At 40.7% G+C, this 19,295-nt stretch overlaps 1 pseudogene; it reads left to right on the top strand.

The window, feature by feature from the left end:
- The first annotated feature begins 15,187 nt into the window (after window positions 1-15,187).
- Window positions 15,188-15,496, top strand: LOC147450542 (small ribosomal subunit protein uS13z/uS13y/uS13x pseudogene; annotated as a pseudogene).
- The last annotated feature ends 3,799 nt before the right edge of the window (window positions 15,497-19,295 follow it).

The raw sequence follows: 19,295 nt of genomic DNA, 5'->3' as shown, positions 1-19,295 counted from the left end.
CAAAATGTACTATGGGCACCCTCCGTTCCGATCGAGGGGGGGAGTATATGTCTCATGAATTTAATGCATTTCTGGCTAGTCGTGGGATAAAACACCAATGTACAGTGCCTTATACACCTCAGCAAAATGGTGTTGCTGAGAGGAAAAACCGGTCACTGAAGGAAATGGCACGATTTATGGTCAAAAGTCAAGCTTTACCGCATTCTTTTTGGCTTGAGGCCATCATGTGTGCCACTTATGTACTTAACAGGTGTCCTACGAAAGCTTTGTAGTCTATTACTCCATATGAAGCATGGCATGATAGAGAGCCTTCTATTGAGCACATGCGTGTTTTTGGATGTTTGGCATATGCTTTGGTGCCACAAGTGCAGCGCGGAAAATTGGATGATAAGGCTGTCAAATGTATTTTTGGTTATTATAGTGCTTAAAGCAAAGGTTACAGGTTGTATCATCCACAAAAAAACGTATTCTGGTTTCTCGGGATGTAGTATTTGTGGAAGATTCTGTTCAGTCCTTGCTGTCATGTACTAGAGACAATAATGTAAGCTCACAGGACATTTATGACACTTTGTTTCCTCTTTTCAGTGGTGGAAATACGAATGTAAGTTCCAATGAGGAAAATGTACAACCTATGGGGTTTCTGAAAATGTTCTAGATCAGCCTATTACCTATGTAGATGTACATGATGTACTTGATGAGGAAAGGGCTGAAAATGAGCACGCTAGAGGTATGCCAAAATGGCTGGTGCACACTTTGCGTGACAGTAAATTGGATGCACCTTTGTCTGGTCGTACTCGTTCAGGCTCTCGCCATGCATCTTATGCATATATTGTTATGCTTTGACTGTGTCTAGCTTACATGATGTTGAGGAGCCTCTGACTTTTGATGAAGCACAAAATTCAAAAATTGGATGGCTGCCATGCAATCAGAATATGATGCACTTATAGAAAATGAAACATGGACTTTATGTGATTTGCCTCCTGGCAAAAAGGCCATTGGTACGAAGTGGGTTTACAAGTTGAAACGCAAGCCGGATGGTGAGATCGATCGCCATAAGGCTCGACTTGTTGCAAAGGGTTATGCACAGCAAAAAGGAATACACTATGAAGAGACTTTTGCTCCACTTGTCGTATGACTAGTGTGCATTTTCTATGTGCACTGGCAGCTCATTTTGGTTGGGATGTACATCAATCAGACATTGTTACTGCTTTCTTGAATGGTGACATATTTGAGGAAGTTTATGTAACGCAACCTCGCGGTTTTGTCATAAAAAGATAAGAGGACAAAGTGTGCAAATGTAACAAGGCTTTGTATGGGTTGAAGCAATCTCCTCGTGCTTGGTATGAGAAAGTTGACACTCATTTGGTCAAACAAGGCTTTCGTAACAGTCCAACAGAAAGCACATTGTATGTAAAGCGTGAGGGTGATGTACTTCTCATTGTGGTTCTTTATGTTGATGATTTGCTGATCATTGGACCAAATGAGAGACATATTTCTGAATTTAAGGCTGATTTGAATGCTACTTTCAAGATGAAAGATTTGGGGCTGTTGCATCATTATTTGGGTATACAGTTTAAGCAGTGTGATGGTGGTATTTCCTTGTGTCAGAAAAGTTACATAGAGACATTGCTATGTAAGTTTGGACTTGAGGATTGCAAACCTATTGCCACTCCCATGGAAATAGGTTTGAAGTTGAGTCTACATGATGCTGGGGATCCTGCTGATGTCACTCTTTACCAAACTGTTGTTGGCTGCCTCATTTATGTATGCAACACGAGGCCGATATTCACTTTGCAGTCTCACAGGTCAGCAGATTTATGCAAAGCCCAGGGTCTAAGCATTGGCAAGCTGTCAAGAGGATTTTCCTCTACCTTAGCGGCACTTTACATCTTAGCGTGTTTTATCCCAAGGGGGGATCATTGCTGCCAGACTTACATGATTTTTTGGACTCGGATTGGGCTGGTTTGACACGCGAGTGTCCACAAGTGGTTTTTGTTTCATGCTTGGCAGTTCATGTATATCATGGTTGAGCAAGAAGCAACCTATTGTGTCCACTTTGAGTTGTGAGGCTGAGTACAGGGCAGTCTTCACAGCTACGGTTGAGTGTGTATGGCTCAGATGCCTTATGGCTGATTTGGGTGTTGGACAGGACACTACCAACACTATCTACACTGACAGTCAGGGCGCATTGGTAGTTGCGAGGAGCCCAGTTTTTCATGCTCTCACGAAGCACATTGAGGTGCATTACCACTATGTCAGGGAGAGGCTCTCGCAGGAGAGGCTCTCAGTAGGAGAGATCATCTTGGCTTATGTGCCAACACAAGACAACCTTGAAGATCTTTTCACAAAGGCATTGTCTCGTGAGAAGCTTGAAGCTTTCCGCAAAGCTGTGGGCTTACTCCCCTTTGTGGACTGATCCTGCCCTCAGGGCATGGCACTTCCCTATACTCATGTGCCAGCTCTCGTTCACCACATCACTCCAAGGGGGATTTGTTACCATATACATGTGGTAGTGATGTGTGTGAACACACTAGGACCGCCGGGCATTTTTTCCCTCTTTAGGAGGTTTTTTCCCCCCGTGCATTGTATATACGCCCATCACTCAAGGGCTATCTATCTTTCCATTGCACACTAAGTAACACAGTCTCTATTGTGTGCCTTGAGCTTCCTTCATCTTCTCCAAGCTGTGTGTGTTTCTCTGCAACCCTAACTCCAACAAGGAGAGCTCCCTCCTTTCTGCAGCTTGCTGCTGCTGCATAAACACTGCAAAATCTTGAAACATTTTCATTGTGACTGGATCAAACCGAACGCCTTGTTTCTCCACAGCTTTAAAACTTTGTTTTGAGACCTTCAATGAAGATTTTTTACCCTAACCCTAGCCTATATCACGTATTGCCTTGTGTCAGAAAAGTTACATAGAGACATTGCTATGTAAGTTTGGACTTGAGGATTGCATACTTATGGCCACTCCCATGGAAATAGGTTTGAAGTTGAGTCTACATGATGCTAGTGATCCTGCTGATGTCACTCTTTACCAAACTGCTGTTGGCTGCGTCATTTATGTATGCAACACGAGGCCGGATATTCACTTTGCAGTCTCACAGGTCAGCAAATTTATGCATAGCCTAGGGTCTAAGCATAGGCAGGCTGTCAAGAGGATTTTCCTGTACCTTAGTGGCACTTTAGATCTTGGCTTGTTTTATCCCACGGGGTGATCATTTCCGTCAGACTTACATGCTTTTTTGGACTCAGATTGGGCTGGTTTGACACGCGAGTGTCCACAAGTGGTTTTTGTTTCATGCTTGGTAGTTCATGTATATCATGGTTGAGCAAGAAGCAACCTACTGTGGCCACTTCGAGTTGTGAGGCTGAGTACAGGGCAGTCTTCACAGCTATGGTTGAGTGTGTATGGATCAGACGCCTTATGGCTGATTTGGGTGTTGGACAGGACACTGCCAACACTATCTACACTGACAGTCAGGGCGCATTGGTAGTTGAGAGGAACCCCAATTTTCATGCTTGCACAAAGCACATTGAGGTGCATTACCACTATGTCAGGGAGAGGCTCTCAGCAGAGAGATTAGCTTGGCTTATGTGCCAACACAGGACAACCTTGCAGATCTTTTCACATAGGCATTGTCTCGTGAGAAGCTTGAAGCTTTCCGCAAAGCTTTGGGCTTACTCCGCTTTATGGACTGATCCTGTCCTCAGGGCATGGCACTTACCTTTACTCATGTGCCAGCTCTCGTTCACCGCATCACTCCAGGGGGGATTTGTTACCATATACATGTGGTAGTGATGTGTGTGAACACACTAAGACCGCCAGGGCATTTTTTCTCTCTTTAGGAGGTTTTTTTCCCCCGTGCATTGTATATACGCCCATCACTCTAGGGCTATCTATCTTTCCATTGCACACTAAGTAACACACTCTCTATTGTGTGACTTGAGCTTCCTTCATCTTCTCCAAGATGTGTGTGTTTCTCTGCAACCCTAACTCCAACAAGGAGAGCTCTCTCCTTTCTGCAGCTTGCAGCTGCTGCTGCATAAACACTGCAAAAGCTTGAAACATTTTCATTGTGACTGGATCAAACCGAACGCCTTGTTGATCCACAGCTTTAAAACTTTGTTTTGAGACTTTCAATGAAGATTTTTAACCCTCACCCTAGCCTATTTCACGTAGGGTTCACCAAAAACGTGTCAAGAAGTGCACAATGCCACTAGGAAAGCGTCGGGCCTCTGACTGTGAGGATTCATAGCAAAATCAACCAAGGCGTAGATGATTTGAAGCTAAAAACACACTAAAAAAGAACAAAACTCCATCCATGAAGGATCCACTTTGAAAAAGAACCAATACTAACTCAAAACTCCTGTGTGTGTGAAGATTAGTTGTAGCCTCGCTCCCAATTGCACAGATACAGTGCTCATTCGACCTGTTAAAAACCCTAAATATATGGTTCGATTCTTCATTGTTACCATTTCATGGAAGCTTCAATACTTCATTGGAGTAGCACAAGTAGTTATTTGAGGAGGGGAAACCCTAATTGGAGGCCTCATAGCCTCAACCATGTAGTTGAAGCAGCATGGGACTGCACCTCCACCCTATATAGGAATGGCTATCTCTCCTTGATCATATGCCCAAATGAACTCATTCTTGTCTCTAAAACTTCTCACACAACTTGAGAAACAATGGCAGCATCTTTGATGTGGTATTTTGAGCTATTTTTAGACTATTTTTGATCGTTTTAAGGCCATTTTTAGTCATTGTGGAAAAATCCCATTGGGCTCAAATTTCATGTTGAAATGCATTTTCCCACTTGGTAAGAACTTTGGACACATCTTTTACGCCACCATACGAAACTTGCTATTTTTGGCCGAGATGGCCGCATTGAACCTTTTAGGAAAAACGAGTGTGCCACTTCAATATCACTTGACTTTTGTACTTTATAAACAAAACAAGAATGTATTTATGTAAAAAAAGCATGCCATAGTGCCCGTCTCCGTGCCTCATCTGCCCGTGGTACACACGGCTATCCTGGCATCTATTTTCGCATATATCACACTATGTGCATCATAGCATTTGGTCCATAGCATTGGCATAGAGTCCATTGTATTGTGCACATTACATGTGCCATTATTTCCATGTGCCACCTGCACTGCTCCGCCATGTGCAGTTCGCACACAAAGTCAACACAGGGTCACCATGCCCACGCTCGTGAGGAGCTCCAAGAGGCCTTTTTCCTTATGATGCCAATGGAATGGGCATGCTCTTTCTATTATACCATGAGGTGTTGGCCCTCAACTTTGCATATGGATTTATGATGCCTACCATGTGGCGTCCATTGGTGCACTACAGCTCTCAAGGGCCCCCCAGCTCTATACAGTTCAACAAAAACTCATTAAAACCCCCTTTTTTTAGGTTCAATTTCAAGCAATTGCTATTGGTTGATCAAGCATTCAATCATCAATCCGGCAAGCCGCACTTATAGAAAAAGTCCATGAATTCAATCCATATCCGCCTTGGTGCCTCTCCACTTCACTAGGGTCTCGAACTGAGATGATCAAAAATTGAAAAAGTCATTTGTAAAATCCTCACAACTAATTATCCCCAACTTCCACTTGGTGTACCTTGTTGCTCGGGGTTCCGATCAGCAAGCTGTAACTTCTTGCTTACTTCCCATGATGAATATCACCCTCTAGAACTTGGGTGATGGACCGAAAAAATCGCTAGAAGGCGCAATTCCCAATGCAACCAAGAAGGCACATAATTGGACCTCGGTAAATCTTTTGATGGCCATAACTTGCCCTATGGAACTTTGAGTGACAATCCAAAATGACTGACATGCTCTACAACTTGAGCTCTACTGTCCTATCCCTCGTACTAGCCCTAACCACTTGCCCATACCCGCTTAGTATGTGGGGGGTCTACAAAGACTTCTAGCTTTGGAGAGCTTTATCTTTCATATTGTGGCTTTGTTCGACAAGTCATTGAAATGGGCTTCTAGAGCATCTTGAGCACTACATTCCTAATTAGTATCATTTCCCTTCAAACATTTCAACTAATCATCCTAATTGGTACACCTGGAGCCGTTTTGGCCTTAAAAACCTCATTTTACATACATTTCCGTTGTCCTTTGCTTGCCTAGGTCGTCCACACCCGCTCTAGCCTTCTACACTACACCTGCCTATAGCCATATCACCCCGTTGCACCACTCTCGACATCAATGAACTTTGCATGTACCATCATTTCCCAGCCCCCTCGTCAAATATTTATGTTTCACCAAAACCATATGTACAGAGTTTGAAAAAACTGCCACACATAACAAATAACCAAAAATACTCAAGGTACCATAACCATATGTATAGGCTATGTACAGATAGTGTTCTCCTCCATAGAGTGTATGATTTAAAGGTGGGTTGCCCACCCGCCTTGGTTACAATACGATCACATCAGGCACCAGTCCTCAGTCAAAGTACACCTTGAGTTGCACATTGTTTACCTTCTGCTTGAGAAGCTTACCATTGGCTCTCACTTGCTGATACGTCTCATTCAGAAAGGCCTTTTGTACTTTGTATGGACCCATGCAGTTCTTCTTGAAATTCTTGTGAAAGGTGAAGTTCAAATAGCTTTTGTACTTCATGATCAGGTCTTCTTCTTCTATCTTCTTGTTTGGCCTTTATCAGAAATGAGTACCCATGGCACTTCAAAACGACAATAGATGTTATCAAAAACAAGTTGGCATACAATCTGTGCATTCACCTCCTTCATGGGCGTTGGCCTTGACCCACCTCATGTAGTCAATGGCTACCACAACATACTTCTTACTACTTGTAGACTTAGGGAGTGGACTGATGGCATGCAAACTGCACTTCTCAAAAGCATTTTGAGCAAAAATGGCTCCCTAAAACTCTTCTACCAAATGTCCCTCTCCTATATTCTAACATTTGTGGTCTTGCACCAATAGTGCACATCTTGGTGTCCGCTCTCCTCATGAAATTGTTCTAGCACCAATCTAACTTCTTCTTTATAGAGCACTCTCCTGAGCACCCCATCTCGCCCATAGGTCATCAAGTCTTCACCTACTAGTGTAAACTTGGGAGCCTTTTGTACTATCCTCCTCCTCTGTAGATTTGACAAACCTTCAAGACATTGCCTAGACCCAAAAAAACTTCTAACTCTTTTAGTGATTCTCTACCAGTGTAAGTGGCAGGTCCACATATATACCTGCAACACGTACTTACACTTTGCTGCTTGCTAGCTCATCCGCCTCTTGGTTCTTCTCTCTCTTCACATGCTTAAATTGGATCTCCTTGATGAATTTTAGTAGCTTCTTGATAGCAAAGAACCAATGCTTTAAGGAATCATGCTTTATTTGTCATTGGCCTAACAATTGCTTGATGACCAATAATGCATCACCCTTGACGAGCAAGAGATGAATCCTTTAGATGTGAGAAAAAGATCAAATTTTGTATACCAGGTTCGCGAAGCTTGTTTGAGACCATATAGTGCCTTATGGAGTTGAGCAAGAAGGTCTACTTTCCCTGGAATAACAAACCCTTCTGGTTGTTCCATATAAATTTCCTCTTCCAAGTCACCATTAAGAAAAGAAGTTCGCACATCCATTTGATGAGCTTCTAAATCAAATTGAACAGCAAATGCCAATAAAACTCGAACACTTGTAATGCGAACAACTGGTGAAAAAGTCTCTTGATAATCAACACCAGCTACTTGGGAATAACCTTTTGCAACTAAACGCGCCTTGAACTTGTCAAAAGATCCATCTGCTTTTACTTTTGTCTTATACACCCACTTACATTTAATAGCTGTACGACCAGGAGGTAATTCACTTAGTATCCATGTACCTTTAGAGACAAGAGAATCGTACTCTGCTTCTATAGCCTCTTGCCATTGATCCTTTTGTGGTGAAGAGATAGCTTCATCATAAGTAATGGGCTCTTTGGAAGTAGAAAAAGCATTATCAGCAATATCGTCATCATAAACATGACATGAGCCATGTTCAAAATCAATAGGTAGATCAACAAAAATATCAATATCATCATTGGCGACATTCGGAATGGATGGTTGTGAAGAGGAAAGTTGCTCTATAGGAAGAGTTTCATCTTCTGAAAGAAATGGAAAAGCTTGAAGCAATGATTTAGTATCATCAGAATCATCCATTGACCATGAGCCTCCCATAAGCTGTTTGTTAAAAGTAGCATCACGATTCACAATTAGTTTCTTGGAGGAAGGGTCATAGAATTTGTAGCCTTTAGAAGTGTCAGAATATCCAATAAAAATAACTTTAAGACCAGGAGCATCAAGCTTTGTTCATGTTTCTTTGGGAACATGAATATAAGCAATACATCCAAAGGTTCGAAAATGAGATACAGAAGGAATGTCACCTGTCCATGTTGTGATGGGTATCTTACCAGAGGGTGCAGTAGTAGGAAGATGATTCTGAATAAATATTGATTTCAAAGTAGCTTCAGCCCAAAAAACACGAGTTCAGCCCAAAGTAGCTTCAGCATACATCTTACAACATTGAGAATAGTGCGATTCTTTCATTTAGCAACACCGTTCTGTTGAGGCAAATATGGAATAGTGTGTTCATGATGAATTCCACTGTCAGCACAGTAACTCACAAACTCTCGAGAAACATATTCGCCTTCATTGTCACTACGAAGCTTCTTAAGGCGACGACCAGTTTGAAGTTCCGCAGCCTTGTGGAATTGTTTGAAAATAGATAAGGCTTCAGATTTTTTTCTAAGTAAATACAATCGTATACCTTGAGAAATCATCAATGAAAGTAATGAAGTAGCGATATTGTGATCTCGAAGAAGGTAGAGGTCCACATATATCAGTATGAACAAGATCCAATATGTCATGAGAATGAGTTGTATTTGAAAGAGGAAAGGGTTTGCGATTGTGTTTCCGATTGACGCAAACCTAGAACTCAAATCGAAGAGCTCGAGGAGACGAACAAGTTTTGGATGAAAAGGGCCATTGCGCTACGCTCTATTGCGCTTTTCCTGTTTCTCCAAATTTTGAAGAGAACAGTAAGAAAAATTGAAATGAAGTTCTGGGTGTCATCAACAAGAAAACATAATCAACGATTAGATTGATTAGCAATAAACGTCACACAAAACACTAATCATATTCTTCTTAACACAAAACAACCACAGTTAACAAGAATCAATGCTCAAAAATAAAATTTGTAGCAATTTTTGAATCTTACATGCAAATCGCATACACATACTGTTTTGTCACCATGAATTGAATCGGCGCATGATCGTTACTGCTCTGATACCATGTTGAGATGTAGAGAGAAAGAGAGAGAGACGAGACAAGAGACACACCATATACGCTCCCAAAGACTGATTCATATTGAGGACAAGATACAAATATATAGGTGAGACCAAGTTGAGTAGAGTGAGCCATATATAGCTCCAACAAAGCCAACAAGGAAGTTCAACGCTATTGAATTTCCGTGCAGTGCACATTGGTTGTTGCCATTCATATGATTAGCAAGAGCTGTGTATAGTTGTCTTTGAGAATTTTTCTTATTGCCATTCAAGGTTTCTTTTTTAGTTTTGGAGGTCGTCACCATGTTGATTCTCTCTCTCTCTCTCTCTTTATCTCTCTCTCTCTCTCTCTCTCTCTCTCTCTCTCTCTCTCTCTCTCTCTCTCTCTCTCTCTCTCTCTCTCTCTCTCTCTCTGTCTCCATGCAATGCCACAGAGAACAGTGACGCCTGCTCGTCTTTGCCACCACTCCGTTTTTATTCACATTCCCACTTGGCTTAATAGATTACATGCTCTAGGTAGGCAGTAAACAACCCACTTACCTTACAAGCACAAGTTACAATTAGTTGTCATTGAAAGCCTCTCTCTCTCTCTCTCTCTCTCTCTCTCTCTCTCTCTCTCTCTCTCTCTCTCTCTCTCTCTAAAAAATAAAAATAAAACCTCTTGAAACAGTCCACGCCGGAGCAATCTGTTTCAAGAGTTTTTTTTTTGTTTTTTGATGTCTTTTGGATGCCAACTGTTTCAAGAGGTTTTTTTTTTAATGTCTTTTGGATACCTCTGGCGCTCCTCCATGCCTACTCTCTCTCTCTCTCTCTCTCTCTCTCTCTCGCGTATCCCAATGAGCCAATGAAATTCCTTACATTTGTGCCAGAGATGCTCTCATTTTCCCCTTGCCTTCCCGCATTTTTGGAAAACGGCAATTACGGCACGATATTACGCTGCAAAACATTTTTACGATATTAAGTAAGCGCATTTTCACGATAATAAGCTGCGATACAATTTTCACGATATTAATATTGAGCCAAGAAATGGCTCTCTCACTCTCTCTCTTGCTTGCTCACCACTCTGGAGATCTCTCTTTGTATGATATCTGCAAGCTCAAATCTCTCTCTCTCTCTCTCTCTCTCTCTCTCTCTCCCGTCCAAACACTACAAAAAAACTACTGGAAACAGTCTGTACCGGTGTGGACTGTTTCCAGTAGTTTTTTTTACACATGCGCACTCCATACTCCATCCTACCTCATTACTATGGCAAGGTGAAGAAGCCACAAATGTGCCCATCCTTTGTTGATTCATACTCAAAGGGACATTTGTGTAGAGCTTGAAGTAAATGGGGCCAGAATTTTTCCGTCAAAGAGAGTGTGCTTTGTTTTGAGAAGATGTAGGACCTATGTGAGCACCAACAACCTTAGAAGATGCAGGACCTATGTGAGCACGAACAACCTTAGAACAACCGACGATTTGCCATTTGAGATTTATTGATAAGGATGCGCTTATGGGACATTAAGCAGGGCAGCTTCCACATCAGAGGGTATACATCGTATGATGAGGAGAGAAATAAAGCAATGATTATTTTGTAAATGGAGGAAAGATAGCATTTGAAGAACATGTGTCATTTATTAGGCCGCAACAACTTGCGGGTCACATGCTATGGCATTGAAAACGGAAAGCGTACAATGGAAAACAAAAGTGTGTTTTACGCTTCATGTGGTAGATTTTTTTGACAATAAATAGACAATCTACCAATATTTCTCACCGAGCTGCAGTGTAGAGTCAGTTGCATCTGGCTTGGAGGGTAGAGTCAAGTTGTAGGGTGTTCAATTGAGTGAGAAATAGAGGTGTTTCTATCCACACGGGGTCTCCATTTTTTTAAGGTGAATTTGAATGGGCAAATTGCATACAAGTTAGAAGTTAGTGAGTTAGTAGTAGTTATAATAATTACAAGTTAGGCACAAACGTGCCAAATGGATAATTTGCAAAGGGAATGTTCACAAGTTGTAGGGTGTTAAGAGGTTGGCCATATCGAGCTTGAAATGCCTCAATTACCCTAGGAAACGCAACCCTTACCTCTTCACTAAGTCCTTGAAACCATGTATCAGCATCACGCCGAAGGACAACTTGAAACATCCCTAACCTTTCATCATCTGTGAAGATACGATTGATGTGTAAGGCCATTCGAAAATCTGCAAGAAACAGATCAAGATCCTCTCCAAGTTCCCCAAAGAAAAGAGAATATCCTCACATTTTCCTGTTCAGAGCCATGATTAGAGTGCACGAAAACTCTTAAAAAGTAACCCTTGACTTCTACCACAAAAGAACCAAAGTGAAGTGACCAAGGAGTGTGGGTGCTGCAGGATCCTCACATTCAAAGACCACAGGTCGTTCGTATCTGATAGAAATCCGCTCCTCCTCGTAAAGCCAAGTGTGAAGCACGTTCCTCCCTTGAGATTCAAAATCAAAAGGTAGCCTATTTATCACACCAAGGAACACTCTGAAGCTTTCAAAGTCAAATCGGGATACTCTTATCTCTAGATAAGAGTCATCAAATCCGGACTCCAAAAGGATCCTCCAAGTGGAGAGGACTACTTGATTCACTACTCCTAGCACACAAGCTGCTTGGATAAAAGAAAAGTCCTCAAATGTTATTTCTATGTCCAAACTAAAACAATCAAGGTGCAAAACTTCTCCTTGAATAGTGATGTAATCCCTATCTAGGAAACCTTTCAACTATGTTTTGGGCTAGTTCTGAACCTAATCTTTCCATAGATGTGAGGATTCATGCCTACAAATGAGATGCAAATAACCTAAATGTTTATGAATTTTTTCTCAATTAGAGTAATATGAAAACATGCACATCAAAAGATATATTATAATCAATGAGTGGTAAGATTATAGGTAGTGGAGATTATAGGATTTCTCCTAACGCCTCCACTCCAAACAAGAAAGATATACGTTGTTGAAAATGAATTTCTCGACTTATGCAAACATTTATCCTAATATTTTTTGTGAAGTCAAATGGATGCACAATGGGTCCATTATTCATTCCTACAAATAACTATGTTATGCTTGGATGGATTCTTTGTAATTGCAAGTGTAAAGAGTTGATTTGTACAAACTACACTGAAGCCTTAAAAATATACCTATAGAGATGAGAGAGTTCCTCAGTGGGGGCGCCAAAATTGAGGCGGTCCGGGGCAAGCAGCAAGGAAGTGACCCCTAAGCACCACCTAGGCTCCCGTGTCGCTCAAAAAATATATATGGATGGCCAAAAGACCAAACCAAACCCACACAAAACCAAGACAAAGGGCACCACCTAACTAGAATGAGTTAGGACATATCAGAACATGAACATCACACTTGAGCTTACACACATCTTTGTACAATCATCCCCATCATACATCCTAACATACCAAATGAGGAGGCTTACGTGCGACAATGCATGAAACAAACTCACAAAGGCACTAACACTTGAGCATAAATAGACGCACGCAGATACACAATCACAAGCCAATTGATGATTTTGTTACTCTAGTGAGGGATCTCCAATCCAACCTCAACCTAGACCAACAAAGTACCACCAATGCTCAACACCATCATCAACAAAAATCTCAAAAGAAAATACACAAGTGTTACCACAAGTAGACGTTTCCAATTGTTGCGGCAAGCTTTAGAAGACTCCAAAATGAGCACCAATTTGTGAATTGTCAAGAGATTTAGGAGATAATGAGAATATGTGTGCCCAATTCCAAGTGTTATAGATAGATAAGTAGACCATACAAATGGAGAGCCTAGCTCTGGCGATTATCTCAACATAAGGACTTGACACAAGGGCTTCCTCACAGACTTAAGTAGCTAAAGCTCTTCTTCTCTCAAAGTGATGTAGAAGTGCTCTATTTAAAGCATTTCCAAGTGGATTATCTCTAGGCATAAGTATGCTTATTTGTGTGGCTAATTAGGTTTAGGGTTTTTTGAATTATTTATATGGTGGGACTACTTTGTCTTCTCTATTTACATTGAGTGAGAATAGGGAGAAGAGAAATAACTTATAGGGTTGAATGGAGGTGTTTCTATCTACATGGGGTCTGCACTTTTTTTAGGTGAAATTGGATGGGCAAATTGCATACAAGTTAGTAGTTATAATAATTACAAGTGAGGCACAAACGTGCCAATTGGATAATTTACAAAGGGAATGCTCACATGAGCATAATAGGAAAAGAGATTTTATGGAATGGTTATATACAAAGATGAGTTTGAAAGGATAAGAAACCTGTTATTGCTCGGAACGCCTTGTCGTTTGCCGCTCCAATGTTTGATCCGTGGTGAGGTTTTTTCGGCTTGCGTAATTAGGGTGCTTGCAGGAGATTAAGTTGATGAAGAAGATGCACACAATTAGTTTTTTGCTGTTTTTTTAGTTTTTTTGGAAGAAGAGATCAATCATATCTCTTCATTGATAATTACTAGGTAGGTAGTTAGGGTAGATGAGTGTTTAAAGCTTTCATGGAAGGTACTAAGAGGGGGGAGAGAGTGTTTGCAGGTTTGAATAGAATAGAGATGGAAATGAGAGTTTGTGTGGGTGAAGAGGAGAGTGAGGATGAAGCATTTTGGACCAAGACAACAAAACTGGGGTCCACCAAAATGCCGATAAAAAGTCGCTCATAGCTCGAAAAAATGCAAAATAATTTTTGCGAGAAACCTTAGCTTAGGAGCTACAACTTTGTAGTTTTGTGCAAAGTCCAACTCGGAGTGGAATCATGTATGAAAATGCGCCCAAAACCATGTGTTTTTTTCTCCCTCTCAAAGTCTTCCAAGTGGGGTCCTTGGTTGTTGAGCTTGCATATATTCCAATTGGTGAGGCATGAGGGCATTACATGGACCCTTAATAATGCTCCATTGAGTCCATGAAAAATTATTATTGAATTTGGTGATGATATGCATGATAACAACTGTACAAGCTAAGGTGCATGATTATAGTAATAAAATATAAATAATATGTATATAAAATATAAAAATAAAATAAAATAAGATAAGATATACAAAAGAGGTATGCTAAAATATATATTGTTATATTTTCTTACAATAGGTGGAGTGAAAAAATAATATTTACAAATTTACACAATGTGAAAGGAAAAAGTACACTGTAGTTAACTAGCGTAAAGAAAAAATTGAAATCTCATGGATAAGTAAAATAGAAATATATAAATGAATAAATACACTCTCTTGAGATGTAAATAAATATAAAATTTACAAAAATCACAACACACACCTAATTAGTAGGTGGGTAGGGAAAAAAATACTCACACCTAGTTACATAAAAGGGGATGGGAAAAAATATGTGTGAAAATATATTTTTTGTTTTTATAAAATCACACTCTTAATATTTATGCCCTTTAAAACAAAGGAAAGAAATATTTACATAAATACTAAGGGTAGTAATAATTTTTTGGAGCCGATTCTACTTAGGTAATTAGTAAGGGTGGAGTTTTATGGTTAGGACACACTTTAGAGAAATATAGACATTTATGAGCACACCATATCCACTATAACGTGGTATCACACACATGAAGAAAAATAAGGTATGTACAATCTTTGAGTTAGCATGTGGGTAGAGTTAAAAGGTTAGTAGTGATGGAATGAGGCTAAAAATGTGAAACTTTTAATAGCAAAAAGCAGCTATCACTGGAAATAGTCCACGCCGGCGTGGACTGTTTCCAACAATTTTTTTTCCAGTTTTTGGTTGATAGAGAGAGAGAGAGAGAGAGAGAGAGAGACAGTACATTTTTCATGTTCTCAACACCAAAGTGGATGGACAGCAGAAGATCATTTTTGCTGTGACATCTATTAAGAGTATCGGCAAACGTTTTTCTAACCTCGTCTGCAAGAAAGCGGTTGTAGACATGAACAAGAGAGCTGTCTGCTCAAGAGCTTGAAAACCTGATGTTTATCTCCGCCAATCCTCGTCAATTCAAGATTCTTGACTCGTTCTTGAACAGGAAGAAATATTACAAGGATGGCCGATTTTCTCAAGTGGTGTCTAATCAAATTGATATGAAGTTTAGAGATGACCTGGGAAGGCTGCAAAAGATCAGGAACCACCGTGGTCTTTGTCATTATTGGGGCTTGCGGGTGCGACGTGGTCAGCACACAAAAACAACTGGAAGGCGGGGGAGAACAGTTGGTGTGTCCAAGAAGCGTTAAGTCAAGGCACTGCAGAGTCGTTAGGATGCAATTCCTAACAGTTTTGATACTGATATGTGCAGTAATATTTTTAGAGTTCAGTTGGAGGGCTTCTTCTGTTTATCAGCTGGGTATTGTAATTCCATGAGAGCATTTTAAAGTATTCTTGCCTTGAATTACGTATTCACTGAATTGAATGATTAACACTTCTGGAATCATGCTAAAAAAGAGAGAGAGAGAGAGAGAGAAAGTGAGAGCGGGAGTGTCGGCATGAGTGCAGAAAAAATCAATTTCACAAACGTACAAATTTCCCCTCTATGCTATATTCAAATAGAAAATTTCTCAAATAACGTACTTTTTTTTCAATTTAACTATTTTCATGAATTTTCCAAGCGTATTTTCTCCTTCTCCCCCTTCTTTAACTAGCTATTTTGAATTTTCAAGATCCAATGCTCACCCAAAAACTAAAAAATAAACCTACAAGAAACAGTCCGTGCCGCATCGAAACAGGTCCATGCCGACACGGACTGTTTCGACGCGGCACAGACTATTTCCATTATGTTTTTTGTTTTTTTTTTTTGCTAGAGAGAGAGAGATGTTTCTCAACTCATGCGCAGTCACGACGAGACAGAGAGAGAGAGAGAGAGAGAGAGAGAGAGAGAGAGAGAGAGAGAGAGAGAGAGAGAGAGAGAGAGAGAGAGAGAGAGAGAGAGAGTCGGCATCAGTGTTCGGGGAAAATCAATTGCACAAATGTACAAATTTCAACTTATGTAGATTCAAATAAGAAATTTTTCCAAATAGCATATATTTTTCACAATTTAACTCTTATTTCATTAATTTTTCAAGCGCATTTTCTCCTTACCCCCTCTCTTTAACTTGATATTTTCATTTTTCAACATCGAGTGCTTACCCAAAACATTTGTGAGAGAAACAAGTGATTAAAGCGGCTCAAGGATAAGCTGAGGCACACTTTTCTTGAACACTAGACAACATGGTAGTGATGTGATCAAACTTCCAATTTATGTTTGGTAGAGAGAGAGAGGTTTCTCAAATCATCTACAAACCACACACACACACACACACACACACACAGAGAGACAGAGAGAGAGAAAGAGAGAGAGAGAGAGAGAGAGAGAGAGAGAGAGAGAGAGAGAGAGAGAGAGAGAGAGAGAGAGTCGGCATGGTAGTGGCATGAAACCTCCATAAACTAAAAAGAAGGCCCTGAAACAGCCAAGGTGCAAACTGTTTTAGTGTTTTTTTAAAATTTTTTTAGGTTTGATGCCACTACCATGTCTCTCTCTCTCTCTCTCTCCAATCCAAGTAATCCCTTCTACAACTATGACTATGTAGCATTTAATGTCTATGGATATTCAAATGTGGATTTATTAATAATCTTGCCGGAAGCTTCACTAGTCGCTTTAAGAACTACTTCCCCTGAAATCTAGAAGGGTTGGAGTTGCATTTTTAATATTCAATGTAGACCTCATTATCTCTATGAAAAATGAATGGACTCCTTATAACTCGGGTCGGCGGTCAAAAATCAACCAACTAATTTTCTAAAAAGTTCCAACTCTTTGTTCTGCACTTGAGTCTAGATAACTCTTTGTATTTCAGTTGAGTCTCTCTCCCAACTCTTTGTTAGATATTATTAATCTAGATAACATAGAAAAAATTAGCATAGGTGTGTATAATAGTGTGTATGTGCACATATTATGTCCATAGTTGATGAGGAGGTGTGGAGTGAGATCTAAACGGGCATGGACTGTCTCCAGTATTGATAGAATGCCACATGAGATGCTGCTAATAACAAAGCTCAATGTTTGTGAGAAAGTCGCTCGGTTTTTTCTTTGCTCAGGAATGTTAGCTCGCCGTTTGGTAAGACTCGCAGAGAATAAACATATTTCACAGGAATTGGAGCACTTTATTCTCAATGGAGGCATCAAAACGATGTTAGGGTGAAAACAAGAAGGAAAATGAATGCCTCTATAGCCTTGCACGAGCCACACCGTCGGAAGGAAGAACTATTGCAAGGCCCAAAACATTTGTGGTAATCATTTGTAGAGATTTATGAAAAACCCTCCAAGCATGGAACACACTCAAAATCAGGAGAAACAAAGGACATCATGATGAAGCTCATCTCATGGAGATGTCCATAGAGTATCCATAGACAAAAAGCAAAGAAGAAATGAAGAAGGTATGGTCGCTCAAACATGAAAGTTCCCTTTGTCTTGCTCAAAAATGAGCTCTCTGGAAGTTGTCAAGGTGTGTCGTGGCTATTAAAATGGGGGATTTCTTATCTTTTATCCCCAAGATTTTTCTCTCTCTTCCTAGTTGACAAGGTTCTGTCCTCATGAATCTTTTAATTGGCTCCTTTTAGGCCTTTTTTGGGCAAAAAATGACATGTTGGTGACCCTTTGACCAAGGAATGGTTTGGGGGCAAGTGGCCGGGGACCAAAATAAGTGGCCAAGCACCTTTCTAGGCAGTGTGAAGAAGAAAAATTCTCCATTTCCTTTCCCATGAGCCCACGAGCCCCCATAGCCGAGCCTTGAGAGAGCTCCTCTCACCTTTGCTACCCTGCAGTGGGCACCCAAGGTGCCCTATATACCATCACTTTCTCTTTTCCTCTCTTCGTGTGGGATAATCCCCATGACACATGGCAATCTTCTCCTCATTCCTCCCGAGCCCAAAACATTCTAGCTTTTTCCGAAGGCATAAGAGTTTCTCAGACAACTCTCCCCGAGGCATAACTTGCTTCTCCACTCATTGAATGACGCATTGTAACACACTGCTCAAAGCCCATCACCTCAACTATCTCCAAAAATGTAACACTTCATCATTTCTAATCTTATACCCCCAAGCTGGCCCAGTTTCCCTTGTCACACACACTCGCCATCACCATCTAACTTGAGACTGCCTACTTTGAATGCTCATAGCTCATGATATACCATGAGCACAACTTTATGCTCATCCAAAAAATACCTGATAGCGTCCTCAGTGCCACATCATTGTGTCCTTAGTGCCACATCATTGCCATGGGTGAAGAATTGTTGTCCAACCATTGTTCCCTCCTCTCCTGGCCAAAATCATTGCCAACACGGCCGTTGTCAAGAAGTGAGTAGTGCGACTAGGAAAGCGTCGGGCCTGTGACTGTGAGGATTCGTAGAAAAATCAAGCAAGGTGTAGATGATTTGAAGATAAAAATACACTAAAAAAGAACAAAACTCCAGCCATGAAAGCTCCACTTTGAAAAACAACGAATACTAACTCAAAACTCTTGTGTCTGTGTAGATTAAGTGTAGCATCGCTCCTAATTGCACAGATGCAGTGCTCATTCGACCTGTTAAAAACCCTAAATATACGCTTTGAGTATTCATCGTGACCATTCAATGGAAGCTTCAGTACTTCATGGGAGAAGCCCAAGTAGTTATTTGGGGAGGGGAAACCCTAATTGCAGGCCTCACAGTCTCAACCATGTAGTTGAAGCAGCACGGGACTGCACGTGCACCTTGTAAAGGAATGGCTGTATCCCCTTGATCACCCCAAATGAGCTCATTCTTGGCTCTAAAACTTCTTACACAACTTGAGAAACAATGGAAGAATTTTTGATGTGGCATTTTGAGCTATTTTGAGCTTTTTTAAGGCTATTTTTGACCATTTTAGGGCCATTTTCAGCCCAAAAATGCCACTTTTTGTCTGTAAAAAGCCCAAACGAGCTGGGAAAAAACCCTAAAATTGTGGAAAAATCCCATTGGGATCAAAATTCATGTTGAACCTAATTTTACCACTTGGTAAGCACTTTGGACATGTCTTTTATGCTAACGCA

This window comes from Adiantum capillus-veneris, chromosome 9 (assembly GCF_014529385.1).
Source record: "Adiantum capillus-veneris isolate H3 chromosome 9, ASM1452938v2, whole genome shotgun sequence".
NCBI classification, from domain to species: domain Eukaryota; kingdom Viridiplantae; phylum Streptophyta; class Polypodiopsida; order Polypodiales; family Pteridaceae; genus Adiantum; species Adiantum capillus-veneris.
This window is presented reverse-complemented; position numbering and strand designations above follow the sequence as displayed.